This window comes from Python bivittatus, unplaced genomic scaffold (assembly GCF_059951505.1).
Source record: "Python bivittatus isolate LINGU-HERP-01145 unplaced genomic scaffold, Pbiv_v1 ctg000440_np1212, whole genome shotgun sequence".
Classification (NCBI taxonomy): domain Eukaryota; kingdom Metazoa; phylum Chordata; class Lepidosauria; order Squamata; family Pythonidae; genus Python; species Python bivittatus.
In genome coordinates, this window is record NW_028277063.1 from 4,404,884 (window position 1) to 4,423,187 (window position 18,304).

The following is an 18,304-nucleotide window of genomic DNA, read 5'->3' on the forward strand; positions in this document are numbered from 1 at the left end:
ATCTTAGAACAAATTGCTTTTGGGGGACATAAAAACTGAGGCCGTGCCAATTTGTCCCAGAGCCTGTCTTAGACAAATTTAAGTCTTCTTTGTTTACGGGTCTTGGGAGCAGGGAGGAGATAGAAGTGGAGCACATAAATAGAAAAAAGGAAGCGGATTTAATAACGGCCTTCCTTTTTTCAGGCTCCCCTTTTCTTCTGGCGAAACACAAAATACAAAGTAAGAGTTGCTGAGATGCTCCTGGAAACACTTCCTTGGTCTGCACATTTGGATCAGTCTCTGAGAAGTGATTTACAAAATCCTCTTTCGTATTGTAAGTAAAGGTTCCTTTACTCAGGATGTGCTGACTGTTGACAGTGCCCTGAGAGCCATAGTCTAATTTTGTTGTGTGGCCATTTGGTTGATTGATACACACACACACACACGCACCCTTCCCCCCCCCCCCCATGATGCTAAGGAAAGATCCGTTCCCACAGCGAGTTGGCTTGAAATAAAACCTGTTTCATTCTACTGCCCAGTTTACAAGGCAGTTTCAGTATCTGGCATTCTGCTTGAGGAGATGTATTTAGTCCCAATGGGGATAGCCAAGGGTTACATTTATTTTGAAAGGTGAGGTGGATTACATCTACTGAGATGTTTTTCCTCCCTTGTCCAGCACTTCCCAGAATGACCTTGTGACCTTAAGCATCGTCACATAATTCTTCCAGCAAGTACTGAGCGAAAGAAGAAATCTCCCTGGTGTTGGAATAAAATGCTTGCTTATCAGAAACTTGATTCAGGCTTCTGCAGTGTGGCCAGGCCAGTGGCCGGCACACGAACCAGAAACCTAGGATGAGGGAAGGTACCATATAATAAAAGCACCTAAAAGCACGATAAGGCGATCACTGCTTGAGAAATACCTGATGCTACGTAAGCAAGTAGGGAAACGTATAACCATGACAGGCTATACAGGAAACATAGAATAAACCAATAGTGTTGCTTAAAGCTGTTGCATGACTATAAAAGGCTATATGCCCCCACAACCTGCCCCCACAACCTGCTTCCTGACTTGTAATACCCAATAAAAGAGTAGTTCAGAACACGCTCTGGGCTCACTCACCTCGAGGAAAACCTGCGTGTTTGTCTTCACTCTCGCCTGTCGAGACCCCATGAGTGGCCCACCCTGATGCGGACAGCAAAACCGCATTGTGGTGACCCCGACGTGATCGCGTGATTTCACGAGGTGCGTCTCGGACCGTCCTTACTTATTCGCTCGAGGGGAGCTGTGCACTCGTCCCGTCTGAAACACGGCTGGATATTCGTAAGTATGGGCGGAAAATTCTCTCAACAACAGACAGCGCATCTGAAGGAATTGAGGGAATTAACCGAATCTTCCTCTAAAATTTCTTCAAACGGAGGCAAAACCCTCCCCGTTTGAAAAACAAAGAATTAATTGGCCTTTTGTCTTACATTTGGCAACAATGTCCATCATACCCTGAAAAAGGGTCACTGAAAATATCCACATGGACAAAATTGGGGGAATACTTCCACGCGGCCCCTAGGGCCCCGGTCCAAATTCTGACCTCATGGCGTGTGGTCATGGAATGCTTAATGATTCACCATAAATTCGAAAACCAAATGCCGGCAGAACCCATACCACCCCCGTATGATTCTGTTAAAAATTCTCCGGCCACTTTACTTCCCATGTCAGCAGGTTCTGGGTGCCTTGATCCAGCCAATGGTCCCACGGCTCCCATGGCTCCAAGTCCCCCCCTTACTATAAAACCTCAAAGGGGGGGTCACATAATCAGAGCTATGCAGACTGCTCAGCAGTCAGGTCAACTCTCTGCTGAGGATCTTGAAGCGTGTGCAATGTTTCCGGTGACCTGGGTGGTGCCCGCCGGAGCTGCTGCGGGCGCTCCCGGCCAGCCGGTGCATACGCACATAGATTACAAACAAATCAAAGAGATTAAAAGTGCTGTTAGAGATTATGGCCTGCAGTCGCGTTATGTTATGGGCTTGCTTACTTCGCTTTCTACTGCTGCTGTGGAAATGCTGCTTGCAGATTGGCAGTCGCTTTTTGGCATGATTTTAACCCCTGCTCAATATGTAATTTGGAATTCGGAGTACGGCAAACAGGCTGCCGTTGCCATAAATGCTGGACTCCCTCAAAATGTTACTGCTGACGATGTCCTGGGGACTGGCACCATCAGCACTATTGCACAACAGCAAAACTCCGATAGAGCTGCTTTTCCTATTATTAAAAATTGTGCCTTAGCAGCCTTACGAAAGGTTGATGACAATCAGGGCAAACCTTTGCAAACCTTTTCTAAAATAATTCAATCGCCTACAGAAGACTATTCTTCCTTTATTAGTCGCCTTCAAGTTGCATTAGAACGCCAAATTGACAACGTAGATGCTAGAGGTGAACTGTGTATGAAATTGGCTTATGAAAACGCTAATTCGGACTGTCAAAAGGTGCTCCAGCCCATAGCTAACAAACCTGGCATCACCCTGGCTGATTTTCTCCAAGCATGTCGTATTGTCGGAACCACCAGCCACAAAATGGCTGCGCTGGCCTCCGCCATTACCACAACCTTGCTTCCGCCTTCTTCTTCCTCCCTCGCGCCACAAGACGCACTTCCTGTGTCACGCCCTGCCGGAAATTGCTTCAATTGCGGGAAACCTGGTCATTTCAAATCTCAGTGCAGGGCACCAGGAGGGCGCACATCGCAGTTTCTCCCAACAGGCAGTCAAACCTAAGACCGTTTGTCCAAAATGCAAAAGGATTTCATTGGGCCAACCAATGCAGGTCCTTTAATCAAAGTCAGCAGAATTCGGGAAACTGATTGTGGGGCATGCAGCCAGCCCCACCCCCAAGGCTGAATTACCCAATGAGGACCCGTCCCCTCACTCTGTAGAGATGACTGCGGACGAGACCGTGACCTATTCTTTACCCGCTCATGTTTATCATCTTTTTATATCGCCTCGCTTGCCTTTGACATTGCCCCCGAAATGCCGGTGCTTGTTTTCCCTAACTTGGACCTTACCGCTCAAGGAGTCATAGCTGCCCCCTTTTTGCGCAGTGCTGACTCCTTTTCTGATTTCGCCTTGGCAATTATGGTTAATTCTCCGGTAACCATCAAACAGGGAGATGTGGTGGCGACAATGATCCCCCTTGAGACTTTTTCTGACTGTATGACTATAGAGCAAAACGTCAACTCCAAAAGGCCAGTAGCCAAGTTTAAACTCAATGGACGTTCTTTTTCCGGTCTTCTAGATACCGGTGCCGACATCTCGGTCATCTGCTCAGCTGAATGGCCTGCCGATTGGCCTACTGACCCTGCCCCATCCGTCAGAGGGGTAGGAGGGATCCAGATGGCTCAGATCAGCTGCAATTGGATCTCAGTCACGTCAGCCACAAGCCCTGTTACCGCTTTCATTAAGCCTGTAGTTTTACCTTTACATATTAACTTGTGGGGACGAGATTTGATGTCCCAATTCCAAACCAAGCTTATTTTGCAATAATGGCTGTTTCAGCTGTTTTGCGGCTGGAATTGCAATCTCAAACTCCAGTCTGGATAGATCAATGGCCGCTCACAGTGGAAAAACTCACTGTATTAAAACAATTGGTCAATGAACAATTGGACAATGGGCACCTTGAGCCCTCTTTAAGCCCTTATAACACTCCAGTCTTTGTAATTAAAAAGAAATCCGGTAAATGGAGATTTCTTCATGACCTTAGGGCGGTGAATGCAATTATCAAACCAATGGGGGCGCTGCAATGCGGCCTCCCAAATCCAAATTTGATTCCTCAAAATTACGATATGATGATCATTGATCTTAAAGATTGCTTTTTCTCTATACCCTTGCATCCTAAAGATAAACATATCTTTGCCTTTACTGTACCTGCGCTCAATAATTCTCAACCAACTTCTCGCTATCAATGGAAAGTTTTGCCACAGGGAATGCTGAACAGCCCCACCATGTGTCAATACTTTGTATCGCAGGTTTTACAACCCTATAGGGATAAATACTCGTCATTTTTAGTTTATCATTACATGGATGACATTCTGGTTGCTGCACCAGGACCCAAAGGTACTGTCTTAAAAACATTGCCTCACCTACAACACATATTGCAACAAGGAGGATTACATATTGCACCAGACAAAGTACAACTTTCATCACCTTTTCATTATTTGGGACACAAGGTGCTTGAATCACACGCTAACCCCTGTTTGCCGAACATTCAATTGCCACCTGCGCCTACCTTGCTGCAATTACAGCAATATTTGGGATCCATCAACTGGATCCGCCCCTACATAGGTCTTTCCACCATTCAACTTTCTCCCTTATTCACGGCACTAACTAAAGGAAAGCAACCTGCAGATGTCATCCCTTTGCAAAAGGAACAATTGGACGCTGTAAAATTAATTAATCAGGCCCTACGTACCAAATGGGTGGATCGCATGAAAGACAACTTGCCTTTCTCTTTGCTCCTACTGAACACGCTGACACTGCCAACAGGTGCGGTGGTTCAGGTGACACCTTCATTGCTAATCCTTGAATGGATCCACCTGTCTCACACGCCTCGTGCAACGCTTATTACTAAACCCGCTCAATTTGCTTCCCTTATTACCAAAGGTCGGCTGCGGTCTAAGGCCCTAGCTGGTGTTGAACCCTCTGTCATTTATGTTCCTTGCTCTCTCTCCACATGGGAGTCACTGCTAGCGGTCAGCGACCACCTTCAGTTTGCCCTCGCTGACTGGCCTGGCACTGTCTCTTGCCATCCACCACCAGACCCTCGGGTACAACTTCTCAGAACCACTCCCTTTATTTGGCAAACTCCTATGTCTCCTTTCCCCATTCATGATGCAGTCACTGTCTTCGCCGACGGCAGCAAAAAATTTGGCGCCTGCGCTTGGCAGATTGACGGCCAATGGCACACAAAAACCACCCCTCCACAATCCTCCGCCCAACAGGCAGAGCTTTATGCTTCCATCCTTGCTTTTGAGGCCTTTCCTCATCAATCTTTTAACCTTATTCTTGACAGTCTTTATGTTTCCCAAATTATTTCCTCCATTTATCAAGCCTACTTATCCCCCTCTATCGAGCCAACTCTTCTATCTTTGTTTCTGTCCTTACAACACCTCATTTCTAAAAGGACTCATTCTTTCCATGTTGCACACATTCGTAGCCACCAACCGTTCCCTGGTATCCTCCAGGAAGGAAATAGCGTGGCCGACGCTGCGGCTGCGGCTGCATCCTCCTCCCCACTCATTTTTGCCTTTTCCTCTCCCACTCCGTGGGAAAGTCATTCCTATTTTCACCAGAATAAAAAGGCGCTCATTAAGCAGTTCAAAATTTCTGCTACAGAGGCCACTGCAATTTTACAGCAATGCCCCACCTGTAGCAAACAAGCGCACTCTGTGCCCATGGGAGTTAACCCCAGGGGGACAGAGTGCAACCAAATTTGGCAAATGGATGTTACCCAATATGCTTCTTTTTCCCCATGGAAGTACTTACACGTTTCCATTGACACTTATTCGGGGTTCATCATGGCCACCCCTCAAAGGGGCGAAGCCTCTAAACACATTATTAATCATTGTATTCGAACCTTTGCAACACTGGGACGCCCAAAAGAACTTAAAACAGACAATGGGCCTGGCTATACAGGCAGTGCTTTTGCCGCCTTTTGCCAGAAATGGGGAATCACACACAAATTCGGCATACCATACAACAGCAAAGGTCAAGCCATAATTGAAAGAGCAAATCAGACCTTAAAACATGCTCTTGACAGATATATAGAAACAAAGGGGAAAGGGCCCCTAGCCTCCCAGCGGTGCAAGACATTCTCAACCTTTGCCTCTATACTCTTAACTTTCTCAACTTGACCGGACTACCTGCCACTTCTGCTGCTTGTCGTCACTTTGCCTCACAACCTGCCGCTGACCACCAACGACCACTTGTCTACTATCGTTGCCTGCCAGACCCCGCCTGGAGAGGGCCTGCACAACTCATCACCTGGGGTCGAGGTTACGCGGCCATTCAGCTTCCCGATAAGGTTCTGTGGGTCCCTGGTCGCTGCGTCCGTCCTTGTCATCTCCCGCTTTCGCCGGACGCCCAAGACGCCCCTCCTCCTCCCCACATAAGAGGCCTTACTGGTGTCACTCCGGAAGCTGACCCTCAACGTACGGCCGAGGAAGAGGACAGCAGGGACAACAGAAGGTAGACCAAGGGAAGGGCCTCAGTCAAAATGTCACATCTGCCTCAATTGGGAAGAATACTGTGGTTCCCGGTTGCCCTTCAGCTACTGAGCGTTGCCCTCTGCGCACCTAACTATGCGCAGCACAATCCCCATCAACCCCAGAACCTAACGTGGGCGGTATTGGATGCACACGCAGACATCCTGAACTCCACTTCATCTATGGCGGTGCCGGGGTCCTGGTTCCCTGACCTGTACTTTGACTTTGGTGTGATGATGGACACCACCACTTCTCCCAACAGACCGGGTATGGTTAGCCACAGATGGATCAAGAGATGGCCCCTTTATGTCTGCCCCGGCCATGTCAGGGCAACAACATACCGGAAGAAGTGTGGTGGGGAAAACGATTACTTTTGTGCGGACTGGAGCTGCGTCTCCACGGGAGAAATAACATGGAACCCCCCTTTCAGAGGTGATCTTATTACGCTCAGACGGACTGGTGAGAACGTACGATGTGAGCAAAACCAATTTGGAACATATGTTAATTGTAATCCGGTTAAAATCTCTTTCACTGCTGAGGGAAAACGACACACGGGGTGGCAGTCAGGGGTCACTTGGGGAGGCCGAGTTCATGATAAAACCGGGGAGCCAGGGAATATTTTTACTATACGCCTAACACAAACCCCCATAGAACCCCCAGTACCGGTGGGCCCCAAGACAATACCAGCCAACTGCAGGGAGCCACCCCCACAACCCACCCCCACTCCCGGGAAAAGTTCGCCTACTTCCATCGGTTATTCTTTTTCCCCTTCACAGAGCCGCCCTGGGAACCCTCTTTGGGACATCGTCACAGCCACCTATCACATGGTCAATGACACCAATCCCAACCTTACTACAGCCTGCTGGTTTTGCTACAATGTTCGACCCCCATATTATGAGGCTGTAGGGCTTGTTTCTCCATACAACACTTCCTCGAATGACAAGGCATGCAGATGGAAACATGGCTCACAAACATTGCAGTCAATCTCAGGCAAGGGAACCTGCCTTGGACAGGTTCCCACACAGTATAAACAATACTGCAACACAACACATAGTGAGGTTGATACAACACTCTTTTACATACCACCCACAGATGGATGGTGGGCTTGCTCTACAGGCCTCACGGCCTGTGCCCATGGTCATGTAATAAGCACCAAAGGTTTTTGCATCCTTGTCCAGGTCATGCCACGCATATACTACCACACAGAAGAAGAAGTTTACAACATTCACTCAGGGTCAGAACTCACAAGACACAAGCGTGAACCCATTTCCACCCTCACAGTAGCTCTCTTGGTAGGACTTGGCCTAACAGGAGCAGGAACTGGGATAGCATCCTTTGCAAATCAGTATGTCCAATACCACCACCTTAGGGCAGCCATCGATGAAGACTTAGAGAGAATAGAAACTTCGATCTCTCACTTACAAAAATCCCTAACCTCCCTCTCAGAAATGGTCTTGCAGAACAGAAGAGGCCTTGATTTACTTTTTCTAAAAGAGGGGGTTATGTGTGGCTTTAAGAGAAGAATGTTGCTTCTATGCAGATCACTCTGGCATAGTGCAGGACTCCATGACCAAACTCAGGGAGGGCCTGGATAAACGTAAAAAGGAGAGGGAGGGTCAGCAAGGATGGTCTCAATCCTGGTTCAACTTTTCCCCATGGTTGACCACCCTGATAGGTACCATAGCAGGACCACTGATATTGCTACTCCTTGCATGTACATTTGGCCCCTGCATTCTATCTCGCCTAACAAAATTTGTGGAAACTAAAATAGGTGCCTTGGAAAATATGGTACTGGAACGCCACCATTACCAACCAATACGGTCTGGAGAAAATATGGAAAAAGCATCCCTCCGCATATTAGACTCTGACGAAGAGTTGGAATCCACCAGTTTTACTTTTAAAACAAAAACGGAGGAGATGTTGGAATAAAATGCTTGCTTATCAGAAACTTGATTCAGGCTTCTGCAGTGTGGCCAGGCCAGTGGCCGGCACACGAACCAGAAACCTAGGATGAGGGAAGGTACCAGATAATAAAAGCACCTAAAAGCACGATAAGGCGATCACTGCTTGAGAAATACCTGATGCTACGTAAGCAAGTAGGGAAACGTATAACCATGACAGGCTATACAGGAAACATAGAATAAACCAATAGTGTTGCTTAAAGCTGTTGCATGACTATAAAAGGCTATATGCCCCCACAACCTGCCCCCACAACCTGCTTCCTGACTTGTAATACCCAATAAAAGAGTAGTTCAGAACACGCTCTGGGCTCACTCACCTCGAGGAAAACCTGCGTGTTTGTCTTCACTCTCGCCTGTCGAGACCCCATGAGTGGCCCACCCTGATGCGGACAGCAAAACCGCACCCTGGGAAGATGCACATTTGCTGTGATTTTTAAAAGTTAAACCCTTAGTATATATTTTTAAAGTAAATGCAGTTACCCAACCTTCCAAGGGTTGTGGAAAGGAAAAACATTCGCTGGACTTCACTTGCAGCTAGGGCTTGTTCCACCATGGATTCCAGTAAGACAAACCCTCCAAGTCTGCTCCCAGAAGAAATCGTGGAGAATTATTTTGCATCCTTAAAGGCAAGTCAGTCTAGCTACTACTTTTCTATATCATTAAGGCTTGTAAAATATGCATTTTACCCTATGCAAAGGAGCATGCAAATCAAGTAATCAGCCTTTCTTTTGGGATGTAACATCTGTACAGAAGATTGCAAAAAATTAAAGTAATGACTGGATGTTCTTTGGGGCTGCCATATTCCCAACTCCCAATCCAGGGCATTTAAATTTTATCTTACATAATTATTTTTTTAATTAGGTGAAACAGTAAAGAAAGAATTAAGCAGCCCTCTTCTCTAATGATGAACCACTGCAAACATCTGCAAATCGCCTCGTTCAGAATTGCTTTATTGGAAGGAAGTTGTTAGTTTTTTTAGGTATTATTTTGTGCAACATGTCTCTGAATACTAAAAGAATTCTATGCTTATAAGAATTCTAGAATTGCCATCATACGCAATTCTATGCAAAATTTTTCTGAAAGTTTTAAAATTTGTTAGCACTCCATATTTGATCTTTGCTGGAATGGATTGGGATATATATAATGTTGTCATCTTATATTTAACATTATTACACATTTGATCTGATGATAATATTTACAATACTTGGTTGAAATTTATTCTATTTCGTTGGTTGTATTATAAGCCACTTCATGAAAGAACATTTTTTTCTGGAAATAGGAACATTTTAGGGGAAAAAAAAATCTAGAAATTCATAGTCTATTTCTAGAAATAGAAATAGACTATAAATACCTAAAGGCATAAATACAATAGAAGTCTAATTTATTTGTTTTAGTAGGACAATTTTAAGTGGTTATAAACTTAAGGGGAATTGTTTCATGTAAGGGATAAGAACTGAGTTAGAAAAAAAGTATGGGATGATTTCTTTGTTGCTATTTTTTCTTTTGCCTAGTTCTGAAATTCTGTATTTTTTAATTTGCTTTTCTGGAACAGTGATTATTCATCCAGTGTAGAAGACCTAAGCCATGGATTGAGAAGGAACCAGGAATGCTGCTCCTCCCAAGGTGGATCACCAAACGGTCCAGAGTGCACGCATAGCCTGGTGGAGCACTCCCACTCTCTGTTCCTCTTTATCCACCCACTACTGCACCCTCTTTCACCCTTCCCCTCTCTCCATCTCCAACTTTTCCAGCATGCCACCCCACCCCAGCCGATCCTACCCAGTTCTTTCCAGCCTCCTAGAACCACTTCCTCAGCCCTTCCCTGGTCTCTCCCAATATTTTAACCTCCTCCAACTTCCCAGTGCTACTGTCTCCCACCCCATCCAATCTTTCCCCGCCTGCCAATTCTCTCCAACCTCCCAGTGTGGCTGCTTTTCCCCAAAGTCCTGTCTCTCCCCATCCCCCCTTTGCAATGCAGTCATCTCAGTGGCCAACATGGCTCGCCAAATGTCCATTGTAACTAGGAATTCAATGCCAGTCCTAGCTCCCAGGGAGGTTGACTCAATTCTAGTATACACACAGATCAGACAGAAGAGCAGATGGTTTCTGAGCTGTTTCATTATACATTACAGATGAGAAACTGTTGGGGTGAAGACTTCAATTGTCATCATCCAGACACAGAACCATACTGTTTTAGGGAGACAGTAAGCAAGGAACATTTGTGTTCAGTTTTTATGCACATGAAAACTGGGGGTCCATTTGAGCCCCAGCAGTGTCCCACTTTAAGTAGAGAGACTGGTGAATGTTTTCCTGCTGGCTGGGGATCTTGGTGGGAGAGGAGGCAAACAAAATTGGATCATAAATGCTAGTCATAAACTAGCACTTATGCTAGAGTTTATACACACATAAACTCTGCACACCATACATGAAAACATCACTATTTAGCAGCAACACAGGCAATGATTACAGAGGAAAAATAGGGATTGGCAGTAGGGGCAACAAGTGTTATGCTGGTATACTTTTCTATGGCTTAAGGACTGGTGAATAGTGCTTTAATTTGGCAGTGGGAAAAGATCCATGATCCCTCACGGAATAAGGAAGTTAGGATGATTCGTCACTGCTTACATTGTCATTTCTGGGAGGGCATGACCAGTAATGATTGCAAGGTCTCACTGCTTACTCTATTTAGGATGTTAGTAACAAATCTGAGAAAGACCTAAATATAAATGGCAGAGCTAACCTGAAGGTTCTACTCAAGGAAGATATTGGTGTAATTTCAAGACATGTACAGTAAACCAGTTAAGTGTTCTGCACGTTCACTTTAGTGATGGTATCACTTGAGATGGTAGATGAGATAATGCCACCTTTAAATAACTCCTTTAAGTGTGAACAATCCTCAGGCAATGCAACCTATCAGAAGACTCTTGATCACCAGTTTGGTGGAAGGACAATAAAACATCTCACGATCTTTTGTTATCTCCCTAATAGCATCTAGTGGCCAAATAAAATGTACCAGGAGTGAACGTATGCTTCTCTCCACAATGAATAAGAACTTAGGGAACATTGGGTCAAGGTTTCCTTAGCCCAGAAATCTCTATACCACTAACCATTACACCAATCAGCAAGAGTTTCTTCATCCCTCTTTTGTGTTGCACCAGTTTATGCAGGCATATAGACAAACCTGGAACCTGGAATTCAGTTTTTATTTGCAGCCGTTAAGATGTACAGTATATTTCACATGTAAGGAAGATCTCATGAAATGCATTATAGTTATCAACCTGTGATTTAGATGTTTAGTGTTTTATATATCACATGACTTTTCCTCACTTGCCCCTAACCATGATACTGCCACACCCTAGCCATATCTTTTTTTACTGTGTTCCCATGGTACTGCTTTCATTTTACTGTATACCAAGCCGATGAGTGAGATAGGCTTAAGTTGTCTCACCTGTGTTAAAACCTGTGCCCCTTATTCAAACACTGTCCAAGTGCATATCATCATTTAATCAGGTATTGCTTTGGACTAAAGTCAACAACTGACTAGCAGTGACTGGGAACAGAGGCACTACAGATAGCATAGGGATAGGCAATGAGTACAGTAAATGTAATTCCAGTATATTGTTCTGCCAGCTCAAGGTTAATTGAGTTAAGCCAGTGTTTCTCAACCTTAGACATTTAAGACGTATGGGCTTTTAAAACTTTCAACACTTGTAAACATGAAGATGACAAGTGCCATCTTAGGAGGAGTACAGGTAGTCCTTGCTTAGTGACTACAATTGGGATCAGCAACTCTGTCGCTAAGCGATGTTGTTGTTAAACAAAACATCATGTGACCATGATGGACTTCCAACATCACTTTCCATTCGGTCGTTAAATAAGTCACTGCAGGTCATTAAGCAAGACATCATGTGACCACGACTTGCAATTTTACTGCTGGTTCTTCCATTGATTCTGCTTGACGGAAGCCAGTTGTGAAGCACGCAAATGGAAATATGTGACTGCAGGGATGCTAAGGTTGTAAGTGCGAGGACTGGTTGTAAAGTTACTTTTTCAGCGCCATCGTAATGTCGAACAGTCACTAAACAGGGAAGTTGTTAACCAAGGTCTACCTGTATTTCTCTTTTAGTCTTGCAGGATGTGCCTTTTTAAGACCACTTCTGCTGCAATGAAGTACTATAGGTGAGACACATGGTGTATAAAGATAGTATGCAAGGTCAGTCAGTTAATTCATAACTATGTAACACAACATATATAGTATGCTTGTCCCATATAACCCTCAGGCAAGAGAATTTCACCACAAAAGTTCAGGGGATGCACCCAATCTGTTTTTGTTTGTTTAAATGTTTTTGCAAGGGATAGGTTTTGAATAAAGACAGTAATTCAACAAAGCTGCAATAAACCATGAATCGTTGCAAATTAGTGATGATGAAATTCCTGGATAATATTTGTCTCCAAAATAAGATTGCAGAGGTAGATTCTACAGCAATTCTCAGATTGTTTTTCTCCTCCTTCCCTCCCTTTTTTTAGGTGATTGTCAAGGTAACCAAACTCTTCTTATAGACCTAGGAATATGTGCGGTTCCGCTCTTTCTCTTCCTGTTATTTTTCATTTTTTGGTATAAAAGAAGAAAAAAATGGTAAGTATGACCTGATGAGGGGGTTTCAAAAGGCTATTTGTCACCATTTTGATGGATGGACAATAAAGCTTCACATGATCCCTAACAGATAGAGGCCAACAGCCAAATAAAACGTACCAGGAGTGAATGTATGCTTCACTATGAATAAGAATTTGGGGAATGTTGGGTCAAGGTTTTCTCCATCCATAAATCTCTACGCCTTTATGAGCTGAGTCCAATTTCACTTTGAATTTCAATTCAAGTTGTAACAGCTTAGCTCTTGACTCTGAAATATGTTTGTCTTCCTTTTTGTTTCTTTTATTTATTAAAGAAATACATTAAATAAATCAAGGTATTTGGAGATACCATATACAACAGTATAAAGATAACGCTCTCCCTGTACAGTATCCTGGTCTGAAACCAAACTGAAACAGGTCCAGGTAATAAGTAAATTAAATAAAATAAGATAAATAATAGGTTAGCTCCAACTCTGAAATATATGTGCCTTCTCTTTAACCTTATTCTTTCCTAACTTTTTTTCCTATGGCCTTCTTCTGTAAGGAAGATAGATTAACATTAGCATTTTTAAAAACGATCCCTGAACGCCAAGTTTTCTTTCCCCCTAGTGTGCTCTGAGAAATATTGTTTCATTTTGGTGCTCAGCCTGTAATGCACTCATCACCATGTTTTCATGCTTTGAATTCTGAAGGAGAGAAAGTCTGTGGAAGCATCACAAGCTTTGCTCTTTATCATGGTGGGATATTAATAAGACCCCTCCCCCAACAGCAGCCTGAAATTCTGGAAACACAATTGCCCTTCCCATTTTGAGTATGAAATAGCAGTGGCTGGGAGGCTATTCTAAGGAGGGCAGTTCTGTGTAATATTCTTTGTTCCAACTCCGAAAGTAAGTTAAATATTAGGTTTAAGCCTTAATTTTATATCCTTCCCAAACTGTGGTTCCAGCAGAGAAAAGCAAACTGTTTATAAAGAGCATCTGCCTTTCTATTTCCTCTGTCATTCTTCCCTCTTTCCATTTTGAGAAGGCAGGGAAAAGGGAAGAGGACTTTCCATGACAGAAAAAATCCCCTCTGTTGTATTTTCCCAAAATTTGCAAAACAGAAGTCTAAAGCAATTTTCAAAACGGTTCTCCCAACTATACACAGAGGGAAAATGGATGGATGGGCAAATCAATAGATTTGGAAAGTATATTCTAAGATGGGTTGCTTCTGCTTCTCTCTTGAAAAAATATGGATCTAAGAAATTTTCCAGTAGATTCTCATTTTGTTTCTTTGCAGGGAAAAAAAGAAAAAAAACAGCTCCAAAGAGGTAAAGGATGTTCAGTTTTACCTGACATTGCATTTGGAGGAACTATGGTATTTCATTAGGATGAAATATAATATTATTCCAAGGTTTTATAGGGGAAAGGTTTACATTGGATTTTACAAAGATAGGATAAACAGAGGCTGTGCTTGGAAGCCTAGCTTTCTTTCTAGGGTTTATTGGAGGAGAATGGATGACAAGCTTTCTCTAGAGCAGTGTGTCTCAACCTTGTCAACTTTAAGATGCGTGGACTTCAACTCCCAGAGTTCCCCAGCCAGCCTCTCACAGAGACTCACAGACAGAACCCAGCTGAACAAATAGCTTTTTTGCAGACAAGACAGATGTTTCTTTCTCTCTCTCTCTCCCTCTCTCACATACACACAAATCTCCTTACTTCAGAATAAAGAAATCAAGTCTATATAAATGCCAACTCCAGGGATTAAATTCTAGGCCTTTTCCTCTTACCTTTTGGGGTCAGTGGAAATTTGGCTGTTTTTTCCTGGCCTTGAGAATGGGAGGAATGTTCTCAATGATGACTCAATAGTTCTATGTAGGCTGAGACAGGCTGGTTCCTGCCTTACCAGCTTCCACCCTTATGAGGTTGGCCAGACTGGGGAAGTATTTGCGTCTTCCCAAAGTAGGTCATATGGTGCTCATCAGTACTATTATACCTGCAAACATTAGGTTTATTTGGGGGGGAAAGGAAGCTGGTGTGTCCCTCTAGCAGTTCCTCTTGATTTCCAATCATGTCTCTAAGGCCTACAAAGCACAGAACTTTGGATGGAAGCACGTTCATCTCCCCAAAAAAAGAACAAAAGTAATCTGGTGTATTACTAAATATCCTGGGGGGGTGGGACTAAAAGGGATGTGGAGAGCAAGTGCTCCCATCTGTCTTCTGTTAAGGGTGTCTTTTGGGATGGATGAGACCAACCATGATAACCATTCTGTGAACAGGAATATCTCCATCACAGCCATTTTGTGAGAACCTGAGATAATAATTGTGGAGGGAGCCAGATCTTTGCATTCTTTTGAGTTGGCTGACTCATTGTGTGTGTGTGTGTGTGTGTGTGTGTGTGTAAGAGAGAGCATGGGTAGGACAATGTTGCCTGACCTTGAATGAACTGAGTGGTTAATAGAGACTAATGATATTGATTATCATTAATATCATAATTAATTATGAGGGTACATAATTCCTTTGCCATTCATATTCCACATTCATTCCATTTTAGGCAAAGCTCCTTCAAAGTATTGGATCTCACTGGGTGGTGAAACCTGGTAGTAAGTACCTGTGTGATGCATGGGGGTAGATATATGTGTAGCGGTGGTGGTGCTCAGGTAAAGGAATAACATCTTTGTGGATGGGATCAATTGGGGTCCCCATAGAATTACTAATTATGATCACTGCAAGGCATTTTTCCCTCCAAAGTGGAAATTCAGCTAGAACTCTCCTACTTATTAATGTGAGGTACACTACAAAGTCTCTTCTACTTTAATTATAATCTTTGGTTGTTTCTGGTTCCTTCAAGTGTCTAACCTTCAAAGTCCCATTTTACTGTGTCTTTTTCTAATCAACAGCATTTTCCCATGGGAAGGTTTCTTAATCTCTCTCTCTCTCCCTCTCTCTCTCTCTTTTATAGAATTCTAAACAACTCACAGGAAGGGTTCTTGTAATGACGTATTAAAGTTTTACAAGGATTCTTGTAAAGATGTGTTAAAGTTTTAAAGGAGTTTCTGCGAAGAGACAAAGAGAAAATGAAAAGGAATCAAGTTCTGGGACATTATTTAAAGGAATTAAAGATCAAGATTGTTAAAAGCAAAGGGAAGGAATATAAAGTAGGTTTATTTGATGAAGGTTAAAATATATATGTTGTTGTTTCTGGTAACTCTTAATGGAGTTTTGCCAACCAGGACCAAATAACAAGGCTTTAAATATTTGTTTACAGACAAGAGATGAGATATGGAAAGAAGATATCATTTGTTGTATTTTAAGAGAAGATGATAAGTTATTGTGTTAAAAGTAAAGAAATATAAAGTTAATTTGTTAGATTACAGTTAAAACAGTAAAACATATATGTTATCTCTGGTAACTCTTAATGGACTTTTGCTGATTAGGACTGAATGACGACGCTTTTAGAATTTGTTTATAGATAAGAGATGAGGTATGGGAAGAAAGCTTTTGTTGTAATATCAGGGAAGGTGATAAGTTATTCAAATTGTACTTGTGATGAAGGGGGAAGTCATTTCTTTATATATCTCTTTTCTTTTTTCTTTATTAGAAAAGAAAGAAATATATTCTTTCTTTTAAAATTTTTGTCTCTTATTTTTTATTTTTCCTCTTTTATATTTTTATTCTGCCAAGGTTGAGAAACACTAGTCTAACAGATTAGATCGTTGGCTCAAAAGAAGAGGAAGCTGGATCCCAGCTGACATATACATGGAAATTACTAGATCTGACTCTAAGCTTGATTGAGTAGAATATTATTTGGGATAACAGCCTTCATGGAAAAGACATGGGATTTCAGAGGGTGAATTTAGGTGTGTGCCCTCCAAGATCAGAATTAAGGATTTGGAAAGCTTTAGAATGGCAATTGCAAATTTGAGCACCACCATCTTTCACAAGGAATTCTTGAAACATTAACACAAAAATTTGAGACAAAGATCAGCACCGGATGGAGTTCACTAGCACCATGCTTTCTCTAGTCCAAAATCTGCTCAAAATGTTGTTTGCATAGAATGAGTCTGAAAGGTATGTGCTTCTGAAAATTGTGTCCCAAAAGAAATAAATATGTTTTCAATAAAGTAAAAAAAAAAATTAGACCAGGCTTATACTAATTAGCAGATCTGGAGTTTTAAACGTATCAAGGATATATATGCCACATAAAGATTTATAAGCAGAAAGTCACTTCAACAGCTCATTAAAAATAAATCAGAGCCCATGTGGATGACAAATCTAATTTCTATACAGATGACAAGTCTTAAAAAATCTTACATGAGCCAACTAATCTGAGCTCTCACTCAGAAAGCTGTGCCTTTAAATAACTCAAATATATAAATATATTTAACCCTAAAATTATAGCTGAGCAATGAATCATGTGTGATTGAATGGGAAATGGAAAAAAAAAAGATAAAATCTGTTACTGCAGGACTTGCATAATTTTTCCACCGTGTCAGTGATTTATGTTCTGGTGACTGATGGCCCAGTTTCTTGTGAATGATTACATATAGCATATATGTGATATACAGTATATCAGATGTTTTGTAAGGATTCAGGATGTTTTGTAAGAGAGTGGATGGATTTATCAGATCTGACAACCAGCATTTCTTGGAGGGTTGCTCAGCATTATTTCAAATATTTCTCTAGTCTCAGACATTTTCATCCCCTACTTTTTCCTACATGTTGCAATTTTTTTCATATGCAAATATTGGGAGGGTTTAGTTCAGGGAAGAAGGAAGAAAGGGAGAGAGGGAAGAAGACAAAACAATCAAGTGGGAAGGGAAGGACATGATCATTCTTGATCAAAGTATGGATTGAGTAAAACAAAAAACAAAAACCCTCTGAAAAAATCCACCCGATCCTCCGTTCTGAATAGAGGGAGCTTTTCAATCTCTCCATAACAACTTTTTGAGACAGAATAATTTGAAAGGCAGAATTTTAATCAAATATATTTAATGAAGCTAGCCAAACTGGTTGGAATCAAATTTCTGGAAACTCATAGTACAGTGGTACCTCGAGTTACGAATGCCTCTGCTTACGAATTTTTCGTGTTACGACCAGCTCCAGCCCCAAAAATTTACCTCGTGTTGCGAACCACCTCGAGTTATGAACCGGATCCGCGGCCATTTTCCCTCCCGTGACACGTGGTCCGCGGCCATTTTCCGCCCCTGACACGTGGTCCACGGCCATTTTCCGCCCCGACACGTGGTCCGCAGCCATTTTTCCGCCCCTGACACGTGGTCCGCGGCCATTTTTCCGCCCCTGACTCTCCCTCCAAGCAATAGCCGCCTTCCTGTCCTCCACGCCAGAACGGATTAACGGTAATTACATTGAACCTTATGGGAAAATTTGCCTCGTGTTGCGACCAATTCGAGTTGCAGCCAGAGTCACGGAACGGATTAAATTCGTAACTCGAGGTATCACTGTACTATCCTTTGTGCTGGGCAGAAAAATTCTCCTGCTTTCCCCC

General features: G+C 42.8%; 1 long non-coding RNA gene across 1 annotated transcript; it reads left to right on the forward strand.

Annotated features, from left to right (window-relative positions):
- Positions 1 to 168: 168 nt before the first annotated feature.
- On the forward strand, positions 169 to 16,887 carry LOC148215707 (uncharacterized). The gene is made up of 6 exons (XR_015796483.1): positions 169 to 313; positions 9,738 to 9,808; positions 12,713 to 12,821; positions 14,096 to 14,126; positions 15,350 to 15,398; positions 15,758 to 16,887. It is a non-coding gene; the product is annotated as an uncharacterized LOC148215707 (long non-coding RNA).
- Positions 16,888 to 18,304: the final 1,417 nt, after the last annotated feature.